This window comes from Balaenoptera physalus (genome assembly GCF_965194825.1).
Source record: "Balaenoptera physalus genome assembly, chromosome: 11".
Classification (NCBI taxonomy): Eukaryota; Metazoa; Chordata; class Mammalia; order Artiodactyla; family Balaenopteridae; genus Balaenoptera; species Balaenoptera physalus.
Window position 1 is genome coordinate 53,405,082 of NC_138896.1, and position 18,418 is coordinate 53,423,499.

Genomic DNA, 18,418 nt, shown 5'->3' on the forward strand with positions numbered 1-18,418 from the left:
CAGATTACGGAAGGATGAGCAGCTACCAAAGAATGGCAACCTGCATATTTCTTTCCTAGAAACTCACTTGTCATCACAAAGCTAACTGTGCTATGAAGAGAACATGTTCAACTACAGTGTTTCTCAGGGAGAATTGAGCCCGCAACTCTCTAAATCCCTATGAGGAACATAAAGTTTCCCTTCAAGCCTTATATACAAAAGGGCCCACAGAGCCTTGTCTCTGCTCTTTCTCTACGTTGTACTTCCAAGGTGCTTTAGAAGGGAGATATTTGAGTTGTTTCAACTGACTACTTCCTGGAGTGTAAGAAAACAAGCCAATCACTTCCCATGACTCGGCATCTAGCTGTTCCCAGTGGTGCACTGCTGACAACTCACCAAACACACAGGCCATCCTGCCTGTAGTTTTCTCATCCTAGTACAGACCCGCCTGTACTAAGAGACCTGGAATTCTTCCTAGAGCTCCAGAACCACACTGAATAAGGCTACAAGGATTCTGCTGCATGCCAACAAGTGGTATGATACAAGAGGAACGTTAGCTTGACGCTAGTGCTCAAACGGGGTCACCAATTCACTGAAGATTACCAAAGGACGAGCACCAGCAAAGAATGGCAAACTCCGAGTTTCTTTCCTAGAAACTCACTTGTCGTCACAAAGGCATTTGTGCTATGACGGGAACTCGTGCAACTACAGTGTTTCTCAGGGAGAATTGAGCCCCCAACTCTCTAAATCCCAAAGAGGAAAATGAAGTTTCCCTCAAGACTTATCTTCAAAGGGGCCAGCAGAGCATTGACCTTGCTGATTCTTTCTCTACTTTGTACCTCCAAGGTGCTTTAGAAGGGAGATACATGAGTTCTTTCAACTTGCAAAAATGTAGATGTTTAAGCAGAGAAGCCCTTCACAGCCTGTGACTCGGCATCTTGCACTTCCCAAAAGCTGCATTGCTCACAAAAGCCCAAACACACAGGCCGTCCTTCTAATACGTTGCCTATCCTAGTATTGACCCGCCAGTCCTAAGAGACCTGGAATGCTACCTAGAGCTCAAGAACCACAATGAATAACGCTACATGGATTCTGCTGCCTGCAACCTGTGGCATGATACAAGAGGAACGTTAGCTTGAGGCGAGTGTTCTTTGGGGTCGCCCATTCACTACAGATTACGGAAGGATGAGCAGCTACCAAAGAATGGCAACCTCCATATTTCTTTCCTAGAAACTCACTTGTCATCACACAGACAACTCTGCTATGAAGAGAACATGTGCAACTACAGTGTTTCTCAGGGAGAATTGAGCCCGCAACTCTCTAAATCCCAATGAGGAACATAAAGTTTCCCTTCAAGCCTTATATACAAAAGGGCCCACAGAGCCTTGTCTCTGCTGTTTCTTTCTCTACGTTGTACTTCCAAGGTGCTTTAGAAGGGAGATACTTGAGTTGTTTCAATTTACTACCTTCTGGAATCTAAGAAAAGAAGCCAATCACTTCCCATGACTCGGCATCTAGCTGTTCCCAGTGGTGCACTGCTCACAACTCACCAAACACACAGGCAATCCTGCCTGTAGTTTTCTCATCCTGGTACAGACCCGCCTGTACTAAGGGACCTGGAATGCTTCTTAGAGCTCAAAACCACACTGAATAACGCTACATGGATTCCGCTGCATGCCAAAGTGTGGTGTGAAACAAGAGGAACGTTAGCTTGAGGCTAGTGTTCTTTGGGGTCGCCCATTCACTACAGATTACTGAAGGATGAGCACCTACCAAAGAATGGCAACCTCCAAGTTTCTTTCCTAGAAACTCACTTGTCATCACTAAGCCAATTGTGCTATGAAGAGAACATGCGCAAGTAAAGAGTTTCTCAGGGAGAACTGAGCCCACAACTCTCTAAAGGCCAATGAGGAATATAAAGTTTCCCTTCAGCCTTATATTCAAAATGGCCCGCAGAGCCCTGACTCTCATGTTTCTTCCTCTATTTAGTACCTCCAACGTGCTTTCGAAGGGAGATACTTGAGTTGTTTCAAGTTGCCACATTCTACAGGTTTCACAAAAAAGCCCTTCACCTCCCATGTCTCGGCATCTAGCTGTTCCCAAGGGTGCACTGCTCACAACTCCCCAAACACACAGGCCATCCTTCTTGTACGTTTCTCATCGTCGAGCAGATCCGCCAGTACTAAGAGACCTGGAATGCTTCCTAGAGCTCCAGAACCACACTGATTAAGGCTACAAGGATCGTGCTGCATGGCAACAAGTGGCATGATACAAGAGGAACATTAGCTTGAGGCTAGTGCTCAAACGGGGTCACCAATTCACTGAAGATTACCAAAGGACGAGCACCAGCAAAGAATGGCAAACTCCGAGTTTCTTTCCTAGAAACTCACTTGTCGTCACAAAGGCAATTGTGCTATCAAGGGAACACGTGCAACTACAGTGTTTCTCAGGGAGAATTGAGCCCCCAACTCTCTAAATCCCAAAGAGGAAAATGAAGTTTCCCTTCAAGACTTATCTTCAAAGGGGCCAGCAGAGCATTGACCTTGCTGATTCTTTCTCTACTTTGTACCTCCAAGGTGCTTTAGAAGGGAGATACATGAGTTCTTTCAACTTGCAAAAATGTAGAGGTTTAACCACAGAAGCCCTTCATAGCCTCTGACTCGGCATCTAGCTCTTCCCAAAGCTGCATTGCTGACCAAGGCCCAAACACACAGGCTGTCCTTCTAATACATTGCTCATCCTAGTGTTGACCCGCCAGTACTAAGACCTGGAATGCTACCTAGAGCTCCAGAACCACAATGAATAACGCTACATGGATTCTGCTGCCTGCAACCTGCGGCATGATACAACAGGAAAGTTAGCTTGAGGCTAGTGTTCAGTGGGATCGCCCATTCACTACAGATTACGGAAGGATGAGCAGCTACCAAAGAATGGCAACCTGCATATTTCTTTCCTAGAAACTCACTTGTCATCACAAAGCTAACTGTGCTATGAGGAGAACATGTTCAACTACAGTGTTTCTCAGGGAGAATTGAGCCCGCAACTCTCTAAATCCCTATGAGGAACATAAAGTTTCCCTTCAAGCCTTATATACAAAAGGGCCCACAGAGCCTTGTCTCTGCTCTTTCTTTCTCTACGTTGTACTTCCAAGGTGCTTTAGAAGGGAGATATTTGAGTTGTTTCAACTGACTACTTCCTGGAGTGTAAGAAAACAAGCCAATCACTTCCCATGACTCGGCATCTAGCTGTTCCCAGTGGTGCACTGCTGACAACTCACCAAACACACAGGCCATCCTGCCTGTAGTTTTCTCATCCTAGTACAGACCCGCCTGTACTAAGAGACCTGGAATTCTTCCTAGAGCTCCAGAACCACACTGAATAAGGCTACAAGGATTCTGCTGCATGCCAACAAGTGGTATGATACAAGAGGAACGTTAGCTTGACGCTAGTGCTCAAACGGGGTCACCAATTCACTGAAGATTACCAAAGGACGAGCACCAGCAAAGAATGGCAAACTCCGAGTTTCTTTCCTAGAAACTCACTTGTCGTCACAAAGGCATTTGAGCTATGACGGGAACTCGTGCAACTACAGTGTTTCTCAGGGAGAATTGAGCCCCCAACTCTCTAAATCCCAAAGAGGAAAATGAAGTTTCCCTCAAGACTTATCTTCAAAGGGGCCAGCAGAGCATTGACCTTGCTGATTCTTTCTCTACTTTGTACCTCCAAGGTGCTTTAGAAGGGAGATACATGAGTTCTTTCAACTTGCAAAAATGTAGATGTTTAAGCAAAGAAGCCCTTCACAGCCTGTGACTCGGCATCTTGCACTTCCCAAAAGCTGCATTGCTCACAAAAGCCCAAACACACAGGCCGTCCTTCTAATACGTTGCCTATCCTAGTATTGACCCGCCAGTCCTAAGAGACCTGGAATGCTACCTAGAGCTCAAGAACCACAATGAATAACGCTACATGGATTCTGCTGCCTGCAACCTGTGGCATGATACAAGAGGAACGTTAGCTTGAGGCGAGTGTTCTTTGGGGTCGCCCATTCACTACAGATTACGGAAGGATGAGCAGCTACCAAAGAATGGCAACCTCCATATTTCTTTCCTAGAAACTCACTTGTCATCACACAGACAACTCTGCTATGAAGAGAACATGTGCAACTACAGTGTTTCTCAGGGAGAATTGAGCCCGCAACTCTCTAAATCCCAATGAGGAACATAAAGTTTCCCTTCAAGCCTTATATACAAAAGGGCCCACAGAGCCTTGTCTCTGCTGTTTCTTTCTCTACGTTGTACTTCCAAGGTGCTTTAGAAGGGAGATACTTGAGTTGTTTCAATTTACTACCTTCTGGAATCTAAGAAAAGAAGCCAATCACTTCCCATGACTCGGCATCTAGCTGTTCCCAGTGGTGCACTGCTCACAACTCACCAAACACACAGGCAATCCTGCCTGTAGTTTTCTCATCCTGGTACAGACCCGCCTGTACTAAGGGACCTGGAATGCTTCTTAGAGCTCAAAACCACACTGAATAACGCTACATGGATTCCGCTGCATGCCAAAGTGTGGTGTGAAACAAGAGGAACGTTAGCTTGAGGCTAGTGTTCTTTGGGTTCGCCCATTCACTACAGATTACTGAAGGATGAGCACCTACCAAAGAATGGCAACCTCCAAGTTTCTTTCCTAGAAACTCACTTGTCATCACTAAGCCAATTGTGCTATGAAGAGAACATGCGCAAGTAAAGGGTTTCTCAGGGAGAACTGAGCCCACAACTCTCTAAAGGCCAATGAGGAATATAAAGTTTCCCTTCAGCCTTATATTCAAAATGGCCCGCAGAGCCCTGACTCTCATGTTTCTTCCTCTATTTAGTACCTCCAACGTGCTTTCGAAGGGAGATACTTGAGTTGTTTCAAGTTGCCACATTCTACAGGTTTCACAAAAAAGCCCTTCACCTCCCATGTCTCGGCATCTAGCTGTTCCCAAGGGTGCACTGCTCACAACTCCCCAAACACACAGGCCATCCTTCTTGTACGTTTCTCATCGTCGAGCAGATCCGCCAGTACTAAGAGACCTGGAATGCTTCCTAGAGCTCCAGAACCACACTGATTAAGGCTACAAGGATCGTGCTGCATGGCAACAAGTGGCATGATACAAGAGGAACATTAGCTTGAGGCTAGTGCTCAAACGGGGTCACCAATTCACTGAAGATTACCAAAGGACGAGCACCAGCAAAGAATGGCAAACTCCGAGTTTCTTTCCTAGAAACTCACTTGTCGTCACAAAGGCAATTGTGCTATCAAGGGAACACGTGCAACTACAGTGTTTCTCAGGGAGAATTGAGCCCCCAACTCTCTAAATCCCAAAGAGGAAAATGAAGTTTCCCTTCAAGACTTATCTTCAAAGGGGCCAGCAGAGCATTGACCTTGCTGATTCTTTCTCTACTTTGTACCTCCAAGGTGCTTTAGAAGGGAGATACATGAGTTCTTTCAACTTGCAAAAATGTAGAGGTTTAACCACAGAAGCCCTTCATAGCCTCTGACTCGGCATCTAGCTCTTCCCAAAGCTGCATTGCTGACCAAGGCCCAAACACACAGGCTGTCCTTCTAATACATTGCTCATCCTAGTGTTGACCCGCCAGTACTAAGACCTGGAATGCTACCTAGAGCTCCAGAACCACAATGAATAACGCTACATGGATTCTGCTGCCTGCAACCTGCGGCATGATACAACAGGAAAGTTAGCTTGAGGCTAGTGTTCAATGGGATCGCCCATTCACTACAGATTACGGAAGGATGAGCAGCTACCAAAGAATGGCAACCTGCATATTTCTTTCCTAGAAACTCACTTGTCATCACAAAGCTAACTGTGCTATGAAGAGAACATGTTCAACTACAGTGTTTCTCAGGGAGAATTGAGCCCGCAACTCTCTAAATCCCTATGAGGAACATAAAGTTTCCCTTCAAGCCTTATATACAAAAGGGCCCACAGAGCCTTGTCTCTGCTCTTTCTTTCTCTACGTTGTACTTCCAAGGTGCTTTAGAAGGGAGATATTTGAGTTGTTTCAACTGACTACTTCCTGGAGTGTAAGAAAACAAGCCAATCACTTCCCATGACTCGGCATCTAGCTGTTCCCAGTGGTGCACTGCTGACAACTCACCAAACACACAGGCCATCCTGCCTGTAGTTTTCTCATCCTAGTACAGACCCGCCTGTACTAAGAGACCTGGAATTCTTCCTAGAGCTCCAGAACCACACTGAATAAGGCTACAAGGATTCTGCTGCATGCCAACAAGTGGTATGATACAAGAGGAACGTTAGCTTGACGCTAGTGCTCAAACGGGGTCACCAATTCACTGAAGATTACCAAAGGACGAGCACCAGCAAAGAATGGCAAACTCCGAGTTTCTTTCCTAGAAACTCACTTGTCGTCACAAAGGCATTTGTGCTATGACGGGAACTCGTGCAACTACAGTGTTTCTCAGGGAGAATTGAGCCCCCAACTCTCTAAATCCCAAAGAGGAAAATGAAGTTTCCCTCAAGACTTATCTTCAAAGGGGCCAGCAGAGCATTGACCTTGCTGATTCTTTCTCTACTTTGTACCTCCAAGGTGCTTTAGAAGGGAGATACATGAGTTCTTTCAACTTGCAAAAATGTAGATGTTTAAGCAAAGAAGCCCTTCACAGCCTGTGACTCGGCATCTTGCACTTCCCAAAAGCTGCATTGCTCACAAAAGCCCAAACACACAGGCCGTCCTTCTAATACGTTGCCTATCCTAGTATTGACCCGCCAGTCCTAAGAGACCTGGAATGCTACCTAGAGCTCAAGAACCACAATGAATAACGCTACATGGATTCTGCTGCCTGCAACCTGTGGCATGATACAAGAGGAACGTTAGCTTGAGGCGAGTGTTCTTTGGGGTCGCCCATTCACTACAGATTACGGAAGGATGAGCAGCTACCAAAGAATGGCAACCTCCATATTTCTTTCCTAGAAACTCACTTGTCATCACACAGACAACTCTGCTATGAAGAGAACATGTGCAACTACAGTGTTTCTCAGGGAGAATTGAGCCCGCAACTCTCTAAATCCCAATGAGGAACATAAAGTTTCCCTTCAAGCCTTATATACAAAAGGGCCCACAGAGCCTTGTCTCTGCTGTTTCTTTCTCTACGTTGTACTTCCAAGGTGCTTTAGAAGGGAGATACTTGAGTTGTTTCAATTTACTACCTTCTGGAATCTAAGAAAAGAAGCCAATCACTTCCCATGACTCGGCATCTAGCTGTTCCCAGTGGTGCACTGCTCACAACTCACCAAACACACAGGCAATCCTGCCTGTAGTTTTCTCATCCTGGTACAGACCCGCCTGTACTAAGGGACCTGGAATGCTTCTTAGAGCTCAAAACCACACTGAATAACGCTACATGGATTCCGCTGCATGCCAAAGTGTGGTGTGAAACAAGAGGAACGTTAGCTTGAGGCTAGTGTTCTTTGGGGTCGCCCATTCACTACAGATTACTGAAGGATGAGCACCTACCAAAGAATGGCAACCTCCAAGTTTCTTTCCTAGAAACTCACTTGTCATCACTAAGCCAATTGTGCTATGAAGAGAACATGCGCAAGTAAAGGGTTTCTCAGGGAGAACTGAGCCCACAACTCTCTAAAGGCCAATGAGGAATATAAAGTTTCCCTTCAGCCTTATATTCAAAATGGCCCGCAGAGCCCTGACTCTCATGTTTCTTCCTCTATTTAGTACCTCCAACGTGCTTTCGAAGGGAGATACTTGAGTTGTTTCAAGTTGCCACATTCTACAGGTTTCACAAAAAAGCCCTTCACCTCCCATGTCTCGGCATCTAGCTGTTCCCAAGGGTGCACTGCTCACAACTCCCCAAACACACAGGCCATCCTTCTTGTACGTTTCTCATCGTCGAGCAGATCCGCCAGTACTAAGAGACCTGGAATGCTTCCTAGAGCTCCAGAACCACACTGATTAAGGCTACAAGGATCGTGCTGCATGGCAACAAGTGGCATGATACAAGAAGAACATTAGCTTGAGGCTAGTGCTCAAACGGGGTCACCAATTCACTGAAGATTACCAAAGGACGAGCACCAGCAAAGAATGGCAAACTCCGAGTTTCTTTCCTAGAAACTCACTTGTCGTCACAAAGGCAATTGTGCTATCAAGGGAACACGTGCAACTACAGTGTTTCTCAGGGAGAATTGAGCCCCCAACTCTCTAAATCCCAAAGAGGAAAATGAAGTTTCCCTTCAAGACTTATCTTCAAAGGGGCCAGCAGAGCATTGACCTTGCTGATTCTTTCTCTACTTTGTACCTCCAAGGTGCTTTAGAAGGGAGATACATGAGTTCTTTCAACTTGCAAAAATGTAGAGGTTTAACCACAGAAGCCCTTCATAGCCTCTGACTCGGCATCTAGCTCTTCCCAAAGCTGCATTGCTGACCAAGGCCCAAACACACAGGCTGTCCTTCTAATACATTGCTCATCCTAGTGTTGACCCGCCAGTACTAAGACCTGGAATGCTACCTAGAGCTCCAGAACCACAATGAATAACGCTACATGGATTCTGCTGCCTGCAACCTGCGGCATGATACAACAGGAAAGTTAGCTTGAGGCTAGTGTTCAATGGGATCGCCCATTCACTACAGATTACGGAAGGATGAGCAGCTACCAAAGAATGGCAACCTGCATATTTCTTTCCTAGAAACTCACTTGTCATCACAAAGCTAACTGTGCTATGAAGAGAACATGTTCAACTACAGTGTTTCTCAGGGAGAATTGAGCCCGCAACTCTCTAAATCCCTATGAGGAACATAAAGTTTCCCTTCAAGCCTTATATACAAAAGGGCCCACAGAGCCTTGTCTCTGCTCTTTCTTTCTCTACGTTGTACTTCCAAGGTGCTTTAGAAGGGAGATATTTGAGTTGTTTCAACTGACTACTTCCTGGAGTGTAAGAAAACAAGCCAATCACTTCCCATGACTCGGCATCTAGCTGTTCCCAGTGGTGCACTGCTGACAACTCACCAAACACACAGGCCATCCTGCCTGTAGTTTTCTCATCCTAGTACAGACCCGCCTGTACTAAGAGACCTGGAATTCTTCCTAGAGCTCCAGAACCACACTGAATAAGGCTACAAGGATTCTGCTGCATGCCAACAAGTGGTATGATACAAGAGGAACGTTAGCTTGACGCTAGTGCTCAAACGGGGTCACCAATTCACTGAAGATTACCAAAGGACGAGCACCAGCAAAGAATGGCAAACTCCGAGTTTCTTTCCTAGAAACTCACTTGTCGTCACAAAGGCATTTGTGCTATGACGGGAACTCGTGCAACTACAGTGTTTCTCAGGGAGAATTGAGCCCCCAACTCTCTAAATCCCAAAGAGGAAAATGAAGTTTCCCTCAAGACTTATCTTCAAAGGGGCCAGCAGAGCATTGACCTTGCTGATTCTTTCTCTACTTTGTACCTCCAAGGTGCTTTAGAAGGGAGATACATGAGTTCTTTCAACTTGCAAAAATGTAGATGTTTAAGCAAAGAAGCCCTTCACAGCCTGTGACTCGGCATCTTGCACTTCCCAAAAGCTGCATTGCTCACAAAAGCCCAAACACACAGGCCGTCCTTCTAATACGTTGCCTATCCTAGTATTGACCCGCCAGTCCTAAGAGACCTGGAATGCTACCTAGAGCTCAAGAACCACAATGAATAACGCTACATGGATTCTGCTGCCTGCAACCTGTGGCATGATACAAGAGGAACGTTAGCTTGAGGCGAGTGTTCTTTGGGGTCGCCCATTCACTACAGATTACGGAAGGATGAGCAGCTACCAAAGAATGGCAACCTCCATATTTCTTTCCTAGAAACTCACTTGTCATCACACAGACAACTCTGCTATGAAGAGAACATGTGCAACTACAGTGTTTCTCAGGGAGAATTGAGCCCGCAACTCTCTAAATCCCAATGAGGAACATAAAGTTTCCCTTCAAGCCTTATATACAAAAGGGCCCACAGAGCCTTGTCTCTGCTGTTTCTTTCTCTACGTTGTACTTCCAAGGTGCTTTAGAAGGGAGATACTTGAGTTGTTTCAATTTACTACCTTCTGGAATCTAAGAAAAGAAGCCAATCACTTCCCATGACTCGGCATCTAGCTGTTCCCAGTGGTGCACTGCTCACAACTCACCAAACACACAGGCAATCCTGCCTGTAGTTTTCTCATCCTGGTACAGACCCGCCTGTACTAAGGGACCTGGAATGCTTCTTAGAGCTCAAAACCACACTGAATAACGCTACATGGATTCCGCTGCATGCCAAAGTGTGGTGTGAAACAAGAGGAACGTTAGCTTGAGGCTAGTGTTCTTTGGGGTCGCCCATTCACTACAGATTACTGAAGGATGAGCACCTACCAAAGAATGGCAACCTCCAAGTTTCTTTCCTAGAAACTCACTTGTCATCACTAAGCCAATTGTGCTATGAAGAGAACATGCGCAAGTAAAGGGTTTCTCAGGGAGAACTGAGCCCACAACTCTCTAAAGGCCAATGAGGAATATAAAGTTTCCCTTCAGCCTTATATTCAAAATGGCCCGCAGAGCCCTGACTCTCATGTTTCTTCCTCTATTTAGTACCTCCAACGTGCTTTCGAAGGGAGATACTTGAGTTGTTTCAAGTTGCCACATTCTACAGGTTTCACAAAAAAGCCCTTCACCTCCCATGTCTCGGCATCTAGCTGTTCCCAAGGGTGCACTGCTCACAACTCCCCAAACACACAGGCCATCCTTCTTGTACGTTTCTCATCGTCGAGCAGATCCGCCAGTACTAAGAGACCTGGAATGCTTCCTAGAGCTCCAGAACCACACTGATTAAGGCTACAAGGATCGTGCTGCATGGCAACAAGTGGCATGATACAAGAAGAACATTAGCTTGAGGCTAGTGCTCAAACGGGGTCACCAATTCACTGAAGATTACCAAAGGACGAGCACCAGCAAAGAATGGCAAACTCCGAGTTTCTTTCCTAGAAACTCACTTGTCGTCACAAAGGCAATTGTGCTATCAAGGGAACACGTGCAACTACAGTGTTTCTCAGGGAGAATTGAGCCCCCAACTCTCTAAATCCCAAAGAGGAAAATGAAGTTTCCCTTCAAGACTTATCTTCAAAGGGGCCAGCAGAGCATTGACCTTGCTGATTCTTTCTCTACTTTGTACCTCCAAGGTGCTTTAGAAGGGAGATACATGAGTTCTTTCAACTTGCAAAAATGTAGAGGTTTAACCACAGAAGCCCTTCATAGCCTCTGACTCGGCATCTAGCTCTTCCCAAAGCTGCATTGCTGACCAAGGCCCAAACACACAGGCTGTCCTTCTAATACATTGCTCATCCTAGTGTTGACCCGCCAGTACTAAGACCTGGAATGCTACCTAGAGCTCCAGAACCACAATGAATAACGCTACATGGATTCTGCTGCCTGCAACCTGCGGCATGATACAACAGGAAAGTTAGCTTGAGGCTAGTGTTCAATGGGATCGCCCATTCACTACAGATTACGGAAGGATGAGCAGCTACCAAAGAATGGCAACCTGCATATTTCTTTCCTAGAAACTCACTTGTCATCACAAAGCTAACTGTGCTATGAAGAGAACATGTTCAACTACAGTGTTTCTCAGGGAGAATTGAGCCCGCAACTCTCTAAATCCCTATGAGGAACATAAAGTTTCCCTTCAAGCCTTATATACAAAAGGGCCCACAGAGCCTTGTCTCTGCTCTTTCTTTCTCTACGTTGTACTTCCAAGGTGCTTTAGAAGGGAGATATTTGAGTTGTTTCAACTGACTACTTCCTGGAGTGTAAGAAAACAAGCCAATCACTTCCCATGACTCGGCATCTAGCTGTTCCCAGTGGTGCACTGCTGACAACTCACCAAACACACAGGCCATCCTGCCTGTAGTTTTCTCATCCTAGTACAGACCCGCCTGTACTAAGAGACCTGGAATTCTTCCTAGAGCTCCAGAACCACACTGAATAAGGCTACAAGGATTCTGCTGCATGCCAACAAGTGGTATGATACAAGAGGAACGTTAGCTTGACGCTAGTGCTCAAACGGGGTCACCAATTCACTGAAGATTACCAAAGGACGAGCACCAGCAAAGAATGGCAAACTCCGAGTTTCTTTCCTAGAAACTCACTTGTCGTCACAAAGGCATTTGTGCTATGACGGGAACTCGTGCAACTACAGTGTTTCTCAGGGAGAATTGAGCCCCCAACTCTCTAAATCCCAAAGAGGAAAATGAAGTTTCCCTCAAGACTTATCTTCAAAGGGGCCAGCAGAGCATTGACCTTGCTGATTCTTTCTCTACTTTGTACCTCCAAGGTGCTTTAGAAGGGAGATACATGAGTTCTTTCAACTTGCAAAAATGTAGATGTTTAAGCAAAGAAGCCCTTCACAGCCTGTGACTCGGCATCTTGCACTTCCCAAAAGCTGCATTGCTCACAAAAGCCCAAACACACAGGCCGTCCTTCTAATACGTTGCCTATCCTAGTATTGACCCGCCAGTCCTAAGAGACCTGGAATGCTACCTAGAGCTCAAGAACCACAATGAATAACGCTACATGGATTCTGCTGCCTGCAACCTGTGGCATGATACAAGAGGAACGTTAGCTTGAGGCGAGTGTTCTTTGGGGTCGCCCATTCACTACAGATTACGGAAGGATGAGCAGCTACCAAAGAATGGCAACCTCCATATTTCTTTCCTAGAAACTCACTTGTCATCACACAGACAACTCTGCTATGAAGAGAACATGTGCAACTACAGTGTTTCTCAGGGAGAATTGAGCCCGCAACTCTCTAAATCCCAATGAGGAACATAAAGTTTCCCTTCAAGCCTTATATACAAAAGGGCCCACAGAGCCTTGTCTCTGCTGTTTCTTTCTCTACGTTGTACTTCCAAGGTGCTTTAGAAGGGAGATACTTGAGTTGTTTCAATTTACTACCTTCTGGAATCTAAGAAAAGAAGCCAATCACTTCCCATGACTCGGCATCTAGCTGTTCCCAGTGGTGCACTGCTCACAACTCACCAAACACACAGGCAATCCTGCCTGTAGTTTTCTCATCCTGGTACAGACCCGCCTGTACTAAGGGACCTGGAATGCTTCTTAGAGCTCAAAACCACACTGAATAACGCTACATGGATTCCGCTGCATGCCAAAGTGTGGTGTGAAACAAGAGGAACGTTAGCTTGAGGCTAGTGTTCTTTGGGGTCGCCCATTCACTACAGATTACTGAAGGATGAGCACCTACCAAAGAATGGCAACCTCCAAGTTTCTTTCCTAGAAACTCACTTGTCATCACTAAGCCAATTGTGCTATGAAGAGAACATGCGCAAGTAAAGGGTTTCTCAGGGAGAACTGAGCCCACAACTCTCTAAAGGCCAATGAGGAATATAAAGTTTCCCTTCAGCCTTATATTCAAAATGGCCCGCAGAGCCCTGACTCTCATGTTTCTTCCTCTATTTAGTACCTCCAACGTGCTTTCGAAGGGAGATACTTGAGTTGTTTCAAGTTGCCACATTCTACAGGTTTCACAAAAAAGCCCTTCACCTCCCATGTCTCGGCATCTAGCTGTTCCCAAGGGTGCACTGCTCACAACTCCCCAAACACACAGGCCATCCTTCTTGTACGTTTCTCATCGTCGAGCAGATCCGCCAGTACTAAGAGACCTGGAATGCTTCCTAGAGCTCCAGAACCACACTGATTAAGGCTACAAGGATCGTGCTGCATGGCAACAAGTGGCATGATACAAGAAGAACATTAGCTTGAGGCTAGTGCTCAAACGGGGTCACCAATTCACTGAAGATTACCAAAGGACGAGCACCAGCAAAGAATGGCAAACTCCGAGTTTCTTTCCTAGAAACTCACTTGTCGTCACAAAGGCAATTGTGCTATCAAGGGAACACGTGCAACTACAGTGTTTCTCAGGGAGAATTGAGCCCCCAACTCTCTAAATCCCAAAGAGGAAAATGAAGTTTCCCTTCAAGACTTATCTTCAAAGGGGCCAGCAGAGCATTGACCTTGCTGATTCTTTCTCTACTTTGTACCTCCAAGGTGCTTTAGAAGGGAGATACATGAGTTCTTTCAACTTGCAAAAATGTAGAGGTTTAACCACAGAAGCCCTTCATAGCCTCTGACTCGGCATCTAGCTCTTCCCAAAGCTGCATTGCTGACCAAGGCCCAAACACACAGGCTGTCCTTCTAATACATTGCTCATCCTAGTGTTGACCCGCCAGTACTAAGACCTGGAATGCTACCTAGAGCTCCAGAACCACAATGAATAACGCTACATGGATTCTGCTGCCTGCAACCTGCGGCATGATACAACAGGAAAGTTAGCTTGAGGCTAGTGTTCAATGGGATCGCCCATTCACTACAGATTACGGAAGGATGAGCAGCTACCAAAGAATGGCAACCTGCATATTTCTTTCCTAGAAACTCACTTGTCATCACAAAGCTAACTGTGCTATGAAGAGAACATGTTCAACTACAGTGTTTCTCAGGGAGAATTGAGCCCGCAACTCTCTAAATCCCTATGAGGAACATAAAGTTTCCCTTCAAGCCTTATATACAAAAGGGCCCACAGAGCCTTGTCTCTGCTCTTTCTTTCTCTACGTTGTACTTCCAAGGTGCTTTAGAAGGGAGATATTTGAGTTGTTTCAACTGACTACTTCCTGGAGTGTAAGAAAACAAGCCAATCACTTCCCATGACTCGGCATCTAGCTGTTCCCAGTGGTGCACTGCTGACAACTCACCAAACACACAGGCCATCCTGCCTGTAGTTTTCTCATCCTAGTACAGACCCGCCTGTACTAAGAGACCTGGAATTCTTCCTAGAGCTCCAGAACCACACTGAATAAGGCTACAAGGATTCTGCTGCATGCCAACAAGTGGTATGATACAAGAGGAACGTTAGCTTGACGCTAGTGCTCAAACGGGGTCACCAATTCACTGAAGATTACCAAAGGACGAGCACCAGCAAAGAATGGCAAACTCCGAGTTTCTTTCCTAGAAACTCACTTGTCGTCACAAAGGCATTTGTGCTATGACGGGAACTCGTGCAACTACAGTGTTTCTCAGGGAGAATTGAGCCCCCAACTCTCTAAATCCCAAAGAGGAAAATGAAGTTTCCCTCAAGACTTATCTTCAAAGGGGCCAGCAGAGCATTGACCTTGCTGATTCTTTCTCTACTTTGTACCTCCAAGGTGCTTTAGAAGGGAGATACATGAGTTCTTTCAACTTGCAAAAATGTAGATGTTTAAGCAAAGAAGCCCTTCACAGCCTGTGACTCGGCATCTTGCACTTCCCAAAAGCTGCATTGCTCACAAAAGCCCAAACACACAGGCCGTCCTTCTAATACGTTGCCTATCCTAGTATTGACCCGCCAGTCCTAAGAGACCTGGAATGCTACCTAGAGCTCAAGAACCACAATGAATAACGCTACATGGATTCTGCTGCCTGCAACCTGTGGCATGATACAAGAGGAACGTTAGCTTGAGGCGAGTGTTCTTTGGGGTCGCCCATTCACTACAGATTACGGAAGGATGAGCAGCTACCAAAGAATGGCAACCTCCATATTTCTTTCCTAGAAACTCACTTGTCATCACACAGACAACTCTGCTATGAAGAGAACATGTGCAACTACAGTGTTTCTCAGGGAGAATTGAGCCCGCAACTCTCTAAATCCCAATGAGGAACATAAAGTTTCCCTTCAAGCCTTATATACAAAAGGGCCCACAGAGCCTTGTCTCTGCTGTTTCTTTCTCTACGTTGTACTTCCAAGGTGCTTTAGAAGGGAGATACTTGAGTTGTTTCAATTTACTACCTTCTGGAATCTAAGAAAAGAAGCCAATCACTTCCCATGACTCGGCATCTAGCTGTTCCCAGTGGTGCACTGCTCACAACTCACCAAACACACAGGCAATCCTGCCTGTAGTTTTCTCATCCTGGTACAGACCCGCCTGTACTAAGGGACCTGGAATGCTTCTTAGAGCTCAAAACCACACTGAATAACGCTACATGGATTCCGCTGCATGCCAAAGTGTGGTGTGAAACAAGAGGAACGTTAGCTTGAGGCTAGTGTTCTTTGGGGTCGCCCATTCACTACAGATTACTGAAGGATGAGCACCTACCAAAGAATGGCAACCTCCAAGTTTCTTTCCTAGAAACTCACTTGTCATCACTAAGCCAATTGTGCTATGAAGAGAACATGCGCAAGTAAAGGGTTTCTCAGGGAGAACTGAGCCCACAACTCTCTAAAGGCCAATGAGGAATATAAAGTTTCCCTTCAGCCTTATATTCAAAATGGCCCGCAGAGCCCTGACTCTCATGTTTCTTCCTCTATTTAGTACCTCCAACGTGCTTTCGAAGGGAGATACTTGAGTTGTTTCAAGTTGCCACATTCTACAGGTTTCACAAAAAAGCCCTTCACCTCCCATGTCTCGGCATCTAGCTGTTCCCAAGGGTGCACTGCTCACAACTCCCCAAACACACAGGCCATCCTTCTTGTACGTTTCTCATCGTCGAGCAGATCCGCCAGTACTAAGAGACCTGGAATGCTTCCTAGAGCTCCAGAACCACACTGATTAAGGCTACAAGGATCGTGCTGCATGGCAACAAGTGGCATGATACAAGAAGAACATTAGCTTGAGGCTAGTGCTCAAACGGGGTCACCAATTCACTGAAGATTACCAAAGGACGAGCACCAGCAAAGAATGGCAAACTCCGAGTTTCTTTCCTAGAAACTCACTTGTCGTCACAAAGGCAATTGTGCTATCAAGGGAACACGTGCAACTACAGTGTTTCTCAGGGAGAATTGAGCCCCCAACTCTCTAAATCCCAAAGAGGAAAATGAAGTTTCCCTTCAAGACTTATCTTCAAAGGGGCCAGCAGAGCATTGACCTTGCTGATTCTTTCTCTACTTTGTACCTCCAAGGTGCTTTAGAAGGGAGATACATGAGTTCTTTCAACTTGCAAAAATGTAGAGGTTTAACCACAGAAGCCCTTCATAGCCTCTGACTCGGCATCTAGCTCTTCCCAAAGCTGCATTGCTGACCAAGGCCCAAACACACAGGCTGTCCTTCTAATACATTGCTCATCCTAGTGTTGACCCGCCAGTACTAAGACCTGGAATGCTACCTAGAGCTCCAGAACCACAATGAATAACGCTACATGGATTCTGCTGCCTGCAACCTGCGGCATGATACAACAGGAAAGTTAGCTTGAGGCTAGTGTTCAATGGGATCGCCCATTCACTACAGATTACGGAAGGATGAGCAGCTACCAAAGAATGGCAACCTGCATATTTCTTTCCTAGAAACTCACTTGTCATCACAAAGCTAACTGTGCTATGAAGAGAACATGTTCAACTACAGTGTTTCTCAGGGAGAATTGAGCCCGCAACTCTCTAAATCCCTATGAGGAACATAAAGTTTCCCTTCAAGCCTTATATACAAAAGGGCCCACAGAGCCTTGTCTCTGCTCTTTCTTTCTCTACGTTGTACTTCCAAGGTGCTTTAGAAGGGAGATATTTGAGTTGTTTCAACTGACTACTTCCTGGAGTGTAAGAAAACAAGCCAATCACTTCCCATGACTCGGCATCTAGCTGTTCCCAGTGGTGCACTGCTGACAACTCACCAAACACACAGGCCATCCTGCCTGTAGTTTTCTCATCCTAGTACAGACCCGCCTGTACTAAGAGACCTGGAATTCTTCCTAGAGCTCCAGAACCACACTGAATAAGGCTACAAGGATTCTGCTGCATGCCAACAAGTGGTATGATACAAGAGGAACGTTAGCTTGACGCTAGTGCTCAAACGGGGTCACCAATTCACTGAAGATTACCAAAGGACGAGCACCAGCAAAGAATGGCAAACTCCGAGTTTCTTTCCTAGAAACTCACTTGTCGTCACAAAGGCATTTGTGCTATGACGGGAACTCGTGCAACTACAGTGTTTCTCAGGGAGAATTGAGCCCCCAACTCTCTAAATCCCAAAGAGGAAAATGAAGTTTCCCTCAAGACTTATCTTCAAAGGGGCCAGCAGAGCATTGACCTTGCTGATTCTTTCTCTACTTTGTACCTCCAAGGTGCTTTAGAAGGGAGATACATGAGTTCTTTCAACTTGCAAAAATGTAGATGTTTAAGCAAAGAAGCCCTTCACAGCCTGTGACTCGGCATCTTGCACTTCCCAAAAGCTGCATTGCTCACAAAAGCCCAAACACACAGGCCGTCCTTCTAATACGTTGCCTATCCTAGTATTGACCCGCCAGTCCTAAGAGACCTGGAATGCTACCTAGAGCTCAAGAACCACAATGAATAACGCTACATGGATTCTGCTGCCTGCAACCTGTGGCATGATACAAGAGGAACGTTAGCTTGAGGCGAGTGTTCTTT